At 42.9% G+C, this 16,345-nt stretch overlaps 1 protein-coding gene and 1 non-coding gene across 3 annotated transcripts in view; both read left to right on the top strand.

The window, feature by feature from the left end:
* The window catches only part of LOC124723166, a 246,139-nt gene that overhangs the window by 117,879 nt on the left and 111,915 nt on the right, over window positions 1-16,345 (top strand). The gene's annotated exons all lie outside the window — the stretch shown is intronic.
* Trnak-uuu lies at window positions 11,567-11,640 on the top strand. The gene has a single exon. It is a non-coding gene; the product is annotated as a tRNA-Lys (tRNA).

Genomic DNA, 16,345 nt, shown 5'->3' on the forward strand with positions numbered 1-16,345 from the left:
CGAATCTCAGACAGGCATTTGCTTTAGAAGGAATGAATTTTCGCATGCAACGGTATGCTGCAGGTGTTACCTCGTAAATGCTGTTTCGTTTGCGGTCCGGTCTGACCGCCACCAACGGCGCGTGGAGACCCAGTTCGATTTAATTACTTCTTTACAAGATCTGCATCTTTCCAAACAGCAGAGAATGATGAGCAAGAGAGTTCCAACCCCTGAAAACTGAATTTTTTACAAATGAATTCTATATCTTCTGCTGTGTAATTGAATTTCCTGTCGCGACATCCTTCATCTCCACCACAGAGCCGCCAATTTCCAGGTAGGGCAAGGGAGGGGAGGGGAAGTTGGAGGGCAGAGGAGAGGAGGGCGTTTACCAGAGGGGGAGGGGTTAATTAATTGATCAATTTAATTAAGTAGTCAACCATATTGATATAGTGGGAGGGGGCTATTCGAATAACTGGGGCCTGAAAGTGTACCTTTATCAGTGAGGGGGAGGAGAGAGGGTTGATTCTTTCCTGAGGGGTTGGGAGGAGGGGAGGGGTGGGGGAACAATAGGTTAAGGACCTGTCAATCAAAAGGTAGGATTATCTCTAGGGCGTCATTACCTGTCAGTCAAAGGGATGGATTATCCACAGAGCCTAATAACCTGTCAATCAAAAGAGAGCAATAGGGTTGCCCCTGAGAGCATACGCGCCCCTGATGTAGGCATGGTCCTCATGTTCTTGTTGCCCACTACTCTTCTATTCCAATAGTTATTTTTTCTCCTGGCAGTATCTGCTATAAATGGCAATACAGTCAGAGAGAGTCCCTTTAGTCAGCTGTAGTGCCAGTAGTCCTAGCGTTTGTTTAGAATACGGTCCAGAGACAGGTAGTGCTTATTTTCATTGTTTTCAACAAGAAGTGTCTAGTACCCACAGTTTAGTCAGCTATCAACCGCCTTTAGTGAATTAGAAGTCTAGCTTGAAGTTGATTAACCCTCTACGGTAAATTGATTTCTTAGGATGGATAGGATGTGTGACTGCTGTGTACGGACGCAGGAGGAGCTGGCCACTGTTTGTGAACAGCTGAACGTGTTGACAGCAGCGGTCAGCCGTCTTCAGGCTGCTGCCTCGGAGTGTAGCGGCAGTGGGGAGTCTGTTGCGTCGACTTGGTACACCCCAGGTGTTACATGCTTCGCCCATGGTCCCTGCTGTCGAGACATCTTCGCGGGTACCGGGCGTGGTTGGGCCACCCTCTCCCCAAGGGGAGTGGCTGGTTCAGCGGAGTTCGCGGCGCACGAAGCGGTGGATCAATGTGGAGGCTGGCCGTGTGGCATCGCCCGCAATATTAATGTGCTTATAGTAAACTGCAGGAGCGCCTATAGGAAGGTCCCAGAACTGCTCTCATTAATAAACGGTCACAACGCCCACATAGTACTAGGGACAGAAAGTTGGCTGAAACCAGATGTAAACAGTAATGAAATTCTAAATTCAAATTTGAATGTATACCGCAGAGACTGGCTGCACAGTGAAGGGGGAGGCGTGTTTATAGCGATAAAAAGTACAATAGTATCGAAGGAAATTGACGGAGATCCGAAATGTGAAATAATTTTGGTGTAGGTCACGGTTAAAGCAGGCTCAAACATGGTAATTGGATGTCTCTATAGGCCCCCTGGCTCAGCAGCTGTTGTGGCAGATCACTTGAAGGAAAATTTGAAAAATATTTCGAGTAGATTTTTTGACCATGTTATAGTTCTGGGTGGAGATTTTAATTTGCCGGATATAGACTGGGAGTCTCAAACGTTTATAACGGGTGACAGGGACAAAGAATCCAGTGAAATCTCTTTAAGTGCATTATCTGAAAACACGTCCTCTGCGGAGACCGAGGCGTAGATGGGAGCACAATGTTAAGGCTGATTTGAGGAGCCTAGGTATTGAAGGTGAATGGAAGGAAATAGCCCAAGACAGGGACAGATGGCGAAAATACGTTGCTGCGGTAATGGACTCTCGAGTCCAGTATGAGCTGTGAGTAAGTTAGTATTATCTGAAAACTACCTTGAGCATTTAAACAGAGAACCGACTCGTGGCGATAACATATTAGACCTTCTGGTGACAAACAGATCCGAACTATTTGAAATAGTTAACGCAGAACAGGGAATCAGCGTTCATAAAGCGGTTACTGCATCGATGATTTCAGCCGTAAATAGAAATATTAAAAAAGGTAGGAAGATTTTTCTGTTTAGCAAAAGTGACAAAAAACAGATTTCAGAGTACTTGACGGATCTACACAAAAGTTTTGTCTCAAGGACAGATAGTGTTGAGGATCAGTGGACAAAGTTCTAAACCATCGTACAGTAAGCATTAGATGAGTATGTGCCAAGCAAGATCGTAAGAGATGGAAAAGAGCCACCGTGGTACAACAACCGAGTTAGAAAACTGCTGCGGAAGTAAAGGGAACTTCATAGCAAACATAAACATAGCCAAAGCCTCGCAGACAAACAAAAATTACGCGAAGCGAAATTTAATGTGAGGGGGGCTATGCGTGAGGAGTTCAATGAATTCGAAAGTAGTGTTCTATGTACTGACTTGGCAGAAAATCCTAAGAAATTTTGGTCTTATGTCAAAGCGGTAGGTGGATCAAAACAAAATTTCCAGACACTCTGTGACCAAAATGGTACTGAAACAGAGGATGACAGACTAAAGGCCGAAATACTGAAGGTCTTTTTCCAAAGCTGTTTCACAGAGGAAGACTGCACTGTAGTTTCCTCTATAGATTGTCGCAGAGATGACAAAATGGTAGATATCGAAATAGACGACAGAGGGATAGAGAAACAATTAAAATCGCTCAAAAGAGGAATGGCCGCTGGACCTGATGGGATGCCAGTTCGATTTTACACAGAGTACGCGAAGGAACTTACCTCCTTCTTGCAGCGGTGTACCGTAGGTCTCTAGAAGAGCGTAGCGTTCCAAAGGATTGGAAAAGGGCACAGGTCATCCCCGTTTTCAAGAAGGGACGTCGAACAGATGTGCAGAGCTATAGACCTATATCCCTAACGTCGATCAGTTGTAGAATTTTGGAACACGTATTATGTTCGAGTATAATGACTTTTCAGGAGACTAGAAATCTACTATATAGGAATCAGCATGGGTTTCGAAAAAGACGATCGTGTGAAACCCAGCTCGCGCTATTCGTCCAAGAGACTCAGAGGGCCAGAGACACGGGTTCCCAGGTAGATGCTGTGTTTCTTGACTTCCGCAAGGCGTTCGATACATTTCCCCACAGTCGTTTAATGAACAGAGTAAGAGCATATGGACTATCAGACCAATTGTGTGATTGGATTGAAGAGTTCCCAGATAACAGAACGCAGCATGTCATTGTCAATGGAGAGAAGTCTTCCGAAGTAAGACTGATTTCAGGTGTGCCGCAGGGGGAGTGTCGTAGGACAGTTGCTATTCACAATATACATAAATGACCTTGTGGATAACATCGGAAGTTCACTGAGGCTTTTTGCGGATGATGCTGTAGTATATCGAGAGGTTGTAACAATGGAAATTTGTACGGAAATGCAAGAGGATCTGCAACGGATTGACGCATGGTGTAGGGAAAGGCAATTGAATCTCAATGAAGACAAGTGTAATGTGCTGCGAATATATAGAAAGAAAAGTGCTTTATCATTTAGCTACAATGTAGCAGGTCAGCAACTGTAAACAATTAATTCCACAAATTGTCTGGGAGTAGGCATTATGAGTCATTTAAAATGGAATGATCATATAAAGTTGATCGTCGGTAAAACAGATGCCAGACTAAGATTCATTGGAAGAATCCTAAGGAAATGCAATCAGAAAACAAAGGAAGTAGGTTACAGTACACTTGTTCGCCCACTGCTTGAATTTGGTCACCAGTGTGGGATCCGAACCAGATAGGGTTGATAGAAGAGATAGAGAAGATCCAACGGAGAGCAGCGCGCTTCGTTAGAGGATCATTTAGTAATCGCGAAAGCGTTACGGAGATGATAGATAAACTCCGCTGGAAGACTTTGCAGGAGAGACGCTCAGTAGCTCGGTATGGGCTTTTGTTGAAGTTTCGAGAACATACCTTCACCGAGGAGTCAAGCAGTATATTGCTCCCTCGTACGTATATCTCGGCCGGCCGCGGTGGTCTAGCGGTTCTAGGCGCTCCGTCCGGAACCGCGCGACTGCTACGGTCGCAGGTTCGAATCCTGCCTCGGGCATGGATGTGTGTGATGTCCTTAGGTTCGTTAGGTTTAAGTAGTTCAGTTCTAGGGGACTGATGACCACAGATGTTAAGTCCCATAGTGCTCAGAGCCATTTTTGAACGTATATCTCGCGAAGAGACCATGAGGATAAAATCAGAGAGATTAGAGTCCACACAGAAGCATACCGACAATCCTTTCGACGAACAATACGAGACTGGAATGGAAGGGAGAACCGGTAGAGGTACTCAGGGTACCCTCCACCACACGCCGTCGGGTGGCTTGCGGAGTAGGGATGTAGTTGCAGATGTAGCAACAGTGAACTATCTACTACTTTCCTCATATCGACAAAGTTTGTTAAAAGTGTATCCAGTGACTGAAAACAAATTATTCTTTTATGTGTTGAATGAACCCTGATTTGCTATATGCATTAAGTTGTGGATAACACTAAATGACATTTAATCTGGCTCCCACTACGATCACTAACCACACTTTAAACTGAGAAAAACATTGTCCCTCCTTTCATCTAAAAATCTCGTGGTTGTTTGACCCAGTGATTTAAACTGAGATCCACTAAATATTACAGTTACCAAAAGATTGTGTCACATGAACAGATTATCTCGGCTCTAAAGTGTCCAGAATATTAACCAGAATTGCCCATTCGGTTTTCGAGGAATTTTACTTGCCTTAGCTATATCTCAACAAAGTATTCCACAACATAAATAACTGGATCCCTTTATGCACATGAACTCTAATGGTAATAGAATCTGAATGGAGAATAGATCGCTGAATTTAACTAGAAAATCTGCTTTTACATAATCTTCATTAACAAACACAAATACAATAAATAAAAACAGAATGGACTTCAACTATGTGTGTCTGTATATGGAGTTGGTTTACCATAACTGCGCAATCTTGAAATGCCGATGTATCATGCAAGTGATATCTACATGCCTTCTGGATCGGTAATTGAACACAATAGGTCTAAAATAGATAGGAGATAGAGAAGATCCAAAGAAGAGCGGCGCGTTTCGTCACAGAGTTATTTGGTAACCGTGATAGCGTTACGGAGATGTTTAACAAACTCAAGTGGCAGACTCTGCAAGAAAGGCGCTCTTTATCGCGGTGTAGCTTGCTCGCCAAGTTTCGAGAGGGTGCGTTTCTGGATGAGGTATCGAATATATTGCTTCCCCCTGCTTATACCTCCCGAGGAGATCACGAATGTAAAATTAGAGAGATTAGAGCGCGCACGGAGGCTTTCAGACAGTCGTTCTTCTCGTGAACCATACGCGACTGGAACAGGAAAGGGAGGTAATGACAGTGGCACGTAAAGTGCCCTCCGCCACACACCGTTGGGTGGCTTGCGGAGTATAAATGTAGATGTAGGTGAAAATACACACACTCTCTATCTCTCAAAGTGTAGCACCAGAGCTGGAATAAGTGACCTGTTCGATGATGGTTGGGACTTCTCACGTTAACAATTTGGCACGCAGCGGCGTCACCATGATCTGCTGCCTGCAAGATGCTGCTGCCGGTGCGCCGCTCAAATTGCTCCGTCTCCGCGATGGATTGATCCCAAGCCCAATGAAACGCGGCCGATAGCGATATACTCACTCGCACCACGGACGGCCGAGCCCGCTTTCAAATAATATCGTGTCACCGACATCTATATTCCTACTTGGCGTATGCACAGTATGGCACACCACCATTGGCTTCCACACTCACTATTAATTACAAACACAATGAACATATTGCAGTGTTCCACAGGAAACAAACCACTAGTGTCAAAATAACAGTAATAGCCCACTAAAGACACGCGCGACCTCGAGTACCGCACGTAAGCATTTGTATCGAACGCCTGCTTCCAGTACTCACTTTACCTTAAAGACTGCTTTACACTTTGTGGAATATTTGGAGTTCGCAGTTTTGTCGTGTTTTATACTGGAAGTTTCTGTTCATGGCAGTAGAAGTATATGCCAATTTTAGGATTATAAACCGATCGTGTTTTGGGCTATAGCTCTTGACAATTACTGGCCCTCTTTTAGTTTTAGTCATTCAGTGTAAAAATTTTTTACTACCAAGCGTTCCCGCTTATGTACTTTCTAACTTGTGCCCCAGTGCATGGTTTCTGTAAGTTTTTAATCAGGAAGATTTCTGTTCGGGGCCGGCCGCGGTGGTCTAGCGGTTCTAGGCGCTCAGTCCGGAACCGCGCGACTGCTACGGTCGCAGGTTCGAATCCTGCCTCGGGCATGGATGTGTGTGATGTCCTTAGGTTAGTTAGGTTTAAGTAGTTCTAAGTTCTAGGGGACTGATGACCACAGTCTCATAGCGCTCAGAGCCATTTGAACCATTTTTGAACCATTTCTGTTTGGGTGCTGTACAATTCTTTTTACTTTATCTTCTTCTTGTTCGTCAGCTTCCAGACTGTTTATTGTATTACGCACCACTACCGCATTTCTTCTTCCTGTTTCTGAATTTTTATATTTAATTGTACTACATTCGCGTAGCTGAACATCATACCTGTGATAGTGGACTGGATTCTGTAATAGTATTTACACAATTTATTTCCTATTTAGCATGTTTGTGGCTCGCCTATGAGACTTTCTTTTTTCTACTGTAATTTAATGGCTTTGTACTTGTACTTGGCGTCACCTGGTGCTGGTTATCTTTAGTTGTCTTTAGTTGTGCCATCAGTCGCTTCTGATTCTATCAGTAGTGTGTACACACTGTGTGAGCATGGATCGGTTACAGTTCGTGAGCGTGAAAATACTCTACGTTGCTCCAACTGATGGCCCACATCGCACCAGACAAACCGACGGTTACACTTTTTAAGTATGCTTATGTAGGTTTATTCTTGGTGATTTTTATGTCATCTCCTACGGTGTTCTAACTTTCGTTTACCAGTTATTTTAGGCGTATTTCTCGAGTGCCGTTTGGTAGTAATTATATCATTTGGACGTGCTCTCCTACCCTTTACGTCCTACATTTTTATGTTTTTGGTTTTCACCTTTGGGTACAGTAGCTCAAGACAGGACCACGCCGGCTTACTTATTACGTCCATTTTTCGTTCTACTTCCAGGTAACCTGATGATGCCCTGCCCGGGTGAAACGCGTCGTTTTTGTGATAAAGAAGAGCGTTGTGAAATCAGTATTTTTTGGTTTAGAGTAATTGGGCTTATCGATTTTATATGGTTTTGTCCGTATTGCTATAGGTAAAAAATGTTGGTTGTGGTCTCTATAGATTAAGAATAAGTATGATTAAAATACAATGTGATTTTCTCGTCATACTTGCCTCACATGCTTAGTAAATACTAGGTTTATAGGTTGTATTATTAAAGCTGATGCTACAAACAATACAGTATTATTAAGTTGAAAGTAAAAACGCATTTCGTTAACCAGCTACTTCTGAACAATATTTGAGTTAAAAAGTAAATACGATTTTACACCATTCTACGATTTTTCAAATGGAGAAGCACCGCTTCCGCTTTTCGTACTGAGCCTAAATCACCCGCGACTCATTTTTTTTCTGAAAGGAAACCAAACTAGGAGGTACCAGAAGGAAGCAACCAAACTTGAAACCTAAGATTGTCTCTAAGTGTCATATTTTAGTTTTCGAAGAAATGCGAAAATCTCAAGATTTATGTAAACTTCCTTAAAAATAATTAAAAAACTAAGAGTTATCTTAAAAACTACTCTTAAATCAAGAAGATGAAATTTAAAAATTCTACGATTAAAAAAAATGGCTGCTCGTTTTGTTGGTCAAAAAAAAAACCTTGCCTTGTGAGAAGTATATGTTCCACAGTTAATCGAAACGACATAGAGATAAGCAAATTTCTTTTTGTTGCTTGAAAAATGTGTGTATTATATAAAAAATTAATTTTTATGTCAGTTACATAATTACAAAAAAGTTGAACTGGAGCGTGGAACGAGTGACTATACAAAAAAGAAGGAAACCGACCAAACGAGACCGAGGCGGGAGCGAGGAATGTAGGAACTAGACCAACGAATGACACAGGCTGAACAAGGCAGACAGGAACGAGACTGGCCGAAGTGAATGGTGAACGACCGCTCCTGGGAACGAGACTGAGCACGATGGAATTGAAGACCATTCCCAGGAATGAGATCACCCGAGACAGATGCGAACGGTGAATTATCCTTCCTTAGAAGTCGATCCTCGGTCTTTCTTTTCACTTTAGTGAACCGTTTCTTTGAAGTCGTTCGTTTGGGAACGACCCACCTCAAGAATACACTCTCCGAGAGCAATCCACCTTCCTCCGCATCGAATCCCACGGTAATTTCAATACTTTCCATATCACGAACGATGAATAATTCTAAATATCTACGCACCTTATCAACTGTAGCGTGCCCAACCCATTCTGTCCTAAATAAAGGCCTCTGTCCAATTTCTTTTTTTAGCTGCAACCCCTACTCACTTCCTGGTACCTATTAAAATCTGAGAACCACAGATGAGACTCTTATTATCTTCAGTCAGTAAATGAATTCCAAGAACGTACACATTTCACCTCATTTTTTATATGACAGTCTCTCTAATTCTTCATTAGTATTCTCAGCACTATCTCTCTCATATGACAGAAAAGAACCCACATAACCAATGTAATAGCGCACAACTGATCGTAATTGTTTCACGATAATCGAAAATATTTTATACAATTCTTAACCCCCTCCATGACCGGCACATGCAACTGTGTGTGAACCAACACCTGACGCCACATTGATTTCTGTGCTGGCATTGTACACGCTAACTGCACACACTACTCTGCAGCCGTTTTCACATGTGTAAACTACAAAACATAGTATAACCGTCGTCTTATAATCACACAAACCATTTTAATGCCAAAACAACTTCTTTTAGATGTAAAATGCTGTCCGAAAGCCAAGCATCGTTTGAACAAAAGGGTAGTTTCGTCAATGCTGACTTTTTGGAATGGAGTGGTAGCTGTTCTGAACTCTTATCTTACATACAAAACAACAAACTTTATTCTGAATAGTCTTGAGTAGGAACACTGTTATACAAGACAGTCGTCGCCAATAGGACGTTAAACGCTGTCGTACTTAATTCCTTTGTTGAATACATGACCTCCTCCATGCCAACCAGCATGGATTCCGAAATCATCGAGCATGTGAAACACAATTCGCACTTCTCTCACTTGACATGAAAGCCTTGAATGAAGAACAGCCAGATATGTACAGTATTCCTTGGTATTTATCAAGCACAATATGTGACTTGAAACTTTCTAGGTAGGAAGGACGTAGCATGTTATTTTGGATAGTCATGTAAAGACTTAGAGGGTACTTCAGGCATGCGTCAGGGCAGTCTGTTATGACCTTCGTTGTTCATGTTGTATATTGATGACCTTTCATACAGAATTAATTGTAACCATAGACTTTTTGCAGGTGATGCAGCTGTCTATAAACAGATACTGCCTGAAAAACTGTATACATATTCATTCACACCTTGATAAAATTTCAAAATGATGCAAAGATTGGCAGCTTGCTTTAAATGTTCAGAGGTATAAAAAAGCGCACTTCATAAGACGTAAAAAAATAGTATCCTGTTACTACAATACGAATGAGTCACAGCTTGAATCAGTAAACTCATACAAATAGCTGGGTATAAGAAATTATAGCGATATGGACTCGATCAGTCACATAGACTTAGCTGTAGATAAAGCAGACTGCAGACTTCACGTCATTGGTAGAATAATGGCGAAATGCAATCAGTCTATAAAAGAGACTGCCTACAAAATACTCGTGTAACCCTCTCTAGAAAACTGCTGAAGTATGTGGGATTCATACCAAATAGGACTAACAGGAATATTCAACGTATACTAAAATGATCAGTACGAACTGTCATTGGCTTGTTTTACCCACGGAAGAGCGTCACGGAGACGCTGAAAAAAGTGAACTGTCTGATGCTTATAGACAGACGCAAACGTCCTGTGAAAGCAAGCTTGCAGAGCTTCGAAAACCAGTGAGAAATTAAGGAATATCACTCCCCTTGGGACCACGAAGACGAAATTAGACTACTTACAGTGCGCACAGGGGCGATTAAGTAGTCATTTTCGCGCTCCGTGCGCTAATGGGACGGGAACAAGAAGCCATAGTAAGTTGTATAATGGGAAGTACTCTCTATAATGCACTTCACTGTGATTTTTCAGAGCGTGGTTGTAGTATCTTGAACAGCAATATACACTGCTTAATAAAAACAGTGAAACGCCGAGAAGGCAGGATCGGACGTCAATGTATAAGGGGTTCGATCAAAAAGTTTCCGTTTGTGGGCGTTGCTGCAGCTTACACGCAACGCAACGCGACTCCGATGCCGGTGTATAAGCACCGACGGGTAGCCCAGGGATAAGTGTGACATTCGTGTCTTTCCGATGTGCGTACGGTAAATGCGGAAACGTGAATTATGGTGACGTTATTACCAAAAGCGTCCAGACAAGACCAACATACTGCTATTCTTTCTTAGCTGCCGAAGGGCAGACACCAGTAGACATTCATTGGAGAATGAATAATGTGTATGGGGAGCATTTCTGTCGAAAACTACTGTTGCGGAATGGCGTTAAGGTGAGAGATGCACATCCCGTTACCGCAAATGTCGTAACGCAACAATACGCCAACTCAAGTGGGAGACACTCGACCATCCACCCTACAGTCCTGCTTTCGTTACTTGCAATTATCACGCCTTCGGTCCCTTAACGGCCTTGAAGGTTTGACCATTCCTGTCGGGCGAGGATATCAGCAGGCAGTTACGGAACTCTCCAAGCAGCAGGACACGACGTTTTACCAAACGGGTCTCTTCAACCTGGTGCGTTTGTGGTATGATTGCCTCAATGTCGCGGCGATTTTGCCTGGTTGGCATACCGCTTCTGGACTGTATACTAAAATGTAGACTTTCACGACCGGAAATATCATGTCCATTATAATTAAATTACAATGAAATGAACACACCTAGCTGCTTACAGGCGTTGACTTACGACAACGGGGACAGATGAAAATGTGTGCTCCGACCGGGACTCGAACCCGGGATCTCCTGCTTACATGGCGGACACTCTATCCATCTGAGCAACCGAGGACACAGAGGATAGCGCGACTGCAGGGATTCATCTCTGGCACCGAAAGAACAGATACCATTTTAGTAAATATATAGTTAAGGCTCACCGGCCACTTGACCATCTTCTTCTTCTGTGCGAATGCACAAACAGTGCCCGACCTCTTACGGGAATCGGCAACGCGCCGCGAGTAATGAGTATAATGGGCGGGGGCACTACGAATGTAGTGCGGGACAATACGTTGAGAATGTGGGTTTCGCGGGAGGCGTGCCAGAGATGAATCCCTGCAGTCGCGCTATCCTCTGTGTCCTCGGTGGCTCAGATGGATAGAGCGTCTGCTATTTAAGCAGGAGATCCCGGGTTCGAGTCCCGGTCGGGGCACACATTTTCATCTGTCCCCGTTGACGTATGTCAACACCTGTAAGCAGCTAAGGGTGTTCATTTCATTGTAATTTCATTCTAACTAGCTGCTTGGTCACCGATGGTATCTGTTCTCTCGGACATGTCCGAAAGAACAGATACCATCTTAGTAAATACATCCATTATAATTATGCCGGCCGTTATGCCGTGGTCGGCTGAATTCATCAACCGACCACGGCATAACATCCCGGATAATTATCTGGACTGTATGGCATCCGAAATTAAGCTATATGATCGCTCCTTATAATTTCATACACATCCTCAGCATTGGCGGGTATCTGAAGGATTTAACTTGCAATTCTCGGTTAGAGGTAGAATGGCCACCAGAGTGCATTAATAGTTTTCGTGTTTAGTGTTGTTACTAGGTCTGGTAGGGTATATAAGGGGCGTGAACAGCGTCAGAAGTTGAGTGATAACTGTGAAGATTAGATTACATTAGACTGTACTTACAGTTCCAATAGATCCATAGTGAGGATATCAACCAGGATGTAGAACATGTCTTCAGAACAAGAAAATGGTTCAAATGGCTCTAAGCAGTATGGGACTTAACATCTGAGGTCAGATGTCCCCTAGACTTAGAACTACTTAAAACTAACTAACCTAAGGACATCACGCACATTCATGCCCGAGGCAGGATTCGAACCTGCGACCGCAGCAGCAACGCGGTTCTGGATTGAAGCGTCTAGAACCGCTCGGCCACAGAGGCCGGCTCGTCAGGTCAAGAACATGCAATAATTATTTCCAAAGAAAATCAGATATGCTTTTGTACCTCGCACAGATCCCAAGTGAAATTGTCCTTGTGGATGTCGAATAAGTAAAAAATCTTAAATATATTTTAATTTAAAGGTAATAAATAACTTTTCACAAGGCATGTAAGCGAAGGCCATGAAGATGCTATGTACTCGTATGAGACAGCGTCATCAGTTTGTGAGAGTCTGAAAGGGGCCTCATTGTGAGTCTCCATTTGGTTGGCTGGTCAATTCGTGCAATGCAGAAGTTTGTGGGGCGTTCTGGGTGACACTGGCGCATTGTTCCACTGCCTGGGAATGTGAGGGCAGGTATGCTCGTCGTCAAGGTTCCGGTCGACAACGTCTGACCACCTTGATAGAGAATCACCGTACAGTGCACCAAGCAAATCATAATTCCTTCACATCTGCGCCTGCCATCCGAGAGCAGGTAACAGACCCTTGCAACATTCTGTGTCGTCACGTCTCATTTGACGATGGCTAGCAGCATCCGGACTAAGGAAGTTACGTCCCATGTATAGGCTGCCGTTAACACAACAGCACAGACAGCTACGTTTGAAGTGGTGCTGCAACCGGAATGATGGACTGCTGATGGATAGTCGCACCTGTTCTGCGATGAATCACGGTTCTGCACATCCCCTGATTACTGTCGTCGGCGAGTATGGCGGCGACCGTTAGCTGCTGATGGGTCTTCTCGGCTGTATGGTCGTGGTGCATGAAACTTTTTTTTATTTCCTCAAGCATCGCCCAGAACAGTGCTAGATATCTTCAGCGTTGCGCCTAGTTCGGCAGAGTCTTGCCGACTGACAGGTTCGACGTCAGACAGCGACATAAATACTGTGGATGTAGTGCGTGTTCGAAGATTAACGTGACTGGCAGAGAAAATCCTTGTCAGAGTTAAAACTTAACCAACAGTTCTGTTGAGCTACTATCCATATTTCACTAAGTTTCATGGATGGATTCCTCTTTTTTCTTAAAATTACCCCCCCCCCCCTCCCCCCGCGTATACTTACTTCAGTGACTTCTTTCTGCAGATAGTAGTTCATATTTGTAGATAAATTTTGGTTTCGGAAAACTTCAGCTCATGATTTCCTGACTGAAGAACATGTTCTGCTGCGCTGATTTTCCGGAAACATATCAGAACCGATCTTTAGACCAACTAAGAAAACATGTCGCGCACTCCGATTTGTAAGTGTTAAATACTCTCCTCCGTTGGAATGTGGGGTATTTAGAATTTCACCTAAGTGTAGTGAAGTCTGTATTGCAACAACCTCTCTCGGTTCATTACAAGGATGAGAGATCATAAGTCTTTGCTGACTAACGAAAATAAAAAAAACAACTATGTCTGTTTCAGAACAATCTGCATTGTTGACAAATTTCCGATGACGTCATGCATTGTTGCCAGATTCTTACCCCAATCCTCCCCCACCAGGGATCAGAAACAGAGCGAATAGATGTCTAATGTTGAGGACTGCACACATTGGAAATCAAGGCGCCGCTGTTACATCAGTACTATACTAGTTTTTTCATTTCTTCCTTGCTGGAGTTCTGCGAATATGATGAGCAAGGAAGGAAAAATGGTTCAAAAGGCTCTGAGCACCATGGGACTTAACTTCTGAGGTCATCAGTTCCCTTAAAACTTAGACCTACTTAAACATAATTAACCTAAGGACATCACACACATATACGCCCGAGGCAGGATTCGAATCTGCTACCGTAGCGATCGCGCGGTTCCAGACTGTAGCGCCTAGAACCGCTCGGCCACCCCGGCCGGCGAAGGAGGGAAGATTGTGTTTTAACATCCCATCGACAATATCATTAGAAACGTTAGAGGCGGCGCACAGGCTCAGAATATTTCAAGGATTGGGAAGGAAATCGTCCTTTGAAAAAGGAACCATTCGGCATTTTCCTAAATATATTAGGGAAATCATGTTAAACCTAAATAAGATGGTCGGACGGAGATCTGAACCGTCATCCCAAAGGCGAGTATAGTGTGTTAAAACACCGCACCCCTCGGATGGTGAGAGTCTCGAGAATCTGAGGACATTGGCTCTGCGGTCCAATTCATCAACTTATGCTCTCTTACAGAAGTGTACACGAGTCTAAGGTTAATCGTTACTTACAAGGGAATGGTCCGATCCGACATGTCGAAACCCACCCTGAAATTTTCCTTATACGAAGAACACACCGAAAGAAATCTACTGCAAACATTTTTGCGCACTGCAAGAATTTTTGAAGAAATATTTGTTACTCATTTTGGCCAGACGAAGTACCGCTTCTAACCCCTCTTGCCTAGTCAGCGAATAAGCAGACGAAGCCGTGACAAGTGAACGTAGAGCGGCATTTCGTGAAGTGCAAGGTGGACACACACGGATGCTAAGCACTTAATCCATACCAAAAATGTATCTAGTCATTTATTTTTTGAGTAACTTGCAGTCCATATCGACATCTAAGCTGCAGCTTAGTAATTGTTACACAAGTGACTAGAAAATCATGGCAGTGTTTGCTGTTATATTACAGACGGCTTGCATCTATTGGGACTTTAATTTCTTGACATTAAATATTTTATAACGACTGCTACAGAGCGGACCTTACAATAGTATTTGAATAATGTATAATTTGGTAAAAATGGAACAATCCCAACTTTGTTGCCGGCAGTCGTCACAAAAATGCGAAGTGTTTATTTGATGACAAAAACAAACATTTTCTTTACACCAGACACACTTGATAAAAGAAGAATTCCATTACAGAAGTTGTGCCAGAAGGAAAATTAATACATTCAAGCGCCTCATTGTATTTATTAGTTTCATTTAGACAGAACTGTAATGAAGTAATAAATTGTCGTGGCTGTTCCGCATATAGTGCTGCGTACCAGGCATACTTGATCAAATCCGTAGAACGTGTTGCTGGCGAATTGACCTTGCATAAATGACTGACGTTCAACGAAACCATCGGGAATTATATTTGTCTGGCAATTTTCTAAAAACTTGATTACACTGTGGAATCATTTCTTTATCGAGAAGTCGAATCACACTATTAGATTCGATTGGAATCTGTATTATATCAAGTCTTTTCGTCGTCCTCGCAAAGACAAAGGTGTCCTGTTCAGGTCAAGACACCAATAAAGGCAATGAATTAATTCTATAACTGGTAAAAAGACTTTTCCACTTTAATATTGTAAATTAGATGTTCCCATTTTCCAGATTCTGCTTCATCGATTACTATAATTTTGCAATTAAACAGTCTTTTTCATAAATTTTTGGTCCTAATTTGCCTTGGGGTTCATGAAGACAGGTGTAAAGCTACGGAAACATTAATCCTCTGATACTTGATGTACATGGGTGTGATGTGCCAACATTATGTACAATGGGTGTGGTTGCCCAGACTATCAAGTTTCTTGCACAGAAATACAGCATTAGATTGTAACTAGTAGAGTTGTAGTCAACAAATTTCACTTTTCATATCTTCTAACTGTTGGAACTCCAGAAGGGAACACAGCTTGGCACAAAGACCATGCACCATCTACTAAATCATTTCAAAGAGTTTCTCCATGGTTGGCACCTGAATCAAGTGTAAGGATATCCAACTGTGTACCTAGAATACAATTGCACTCAAACCGCTTTTCTTCGTAAAATTCGCATTTTAAAAATTTACCATTTCCACTCTTCAGCCGCGTTCACACCGTCATTTACTTTTCGTCTTATACCGTCGACATTCTCCCAAAACAGTTTTATTGGAGGTCACCTGATTCCCCCCAATCGCTCATTCTAACAAGGGGAATGGTCCACTCCAACATGTCGGAATTCGCCCTAAAATTTTTATATGGAAAGAATGCACCGAAAGTAACTCAATGGCAAAATTTTAGCTGCTAAGACAAACTGCAAGTGTTTTTAAAAACTGCTGAAAATTATCGAATTCTT

Source organism: Schistocerca piceifrons, chromosome X (assembly GCF_021461385.2).
Source record: "Schistocerca piceifrons isolate TAMUIC-IGC-003096 chromosome X, iqSchPice1.1, whole genome shotgun sequence".
Classification (NCBI taxonomy): domain Eukaryota; kingdom Metazoa; phylum Arthropoda; class Insecta; order Orthoptera; family Acrididae; genus Schistocerca; species Schistocerca piceifrons.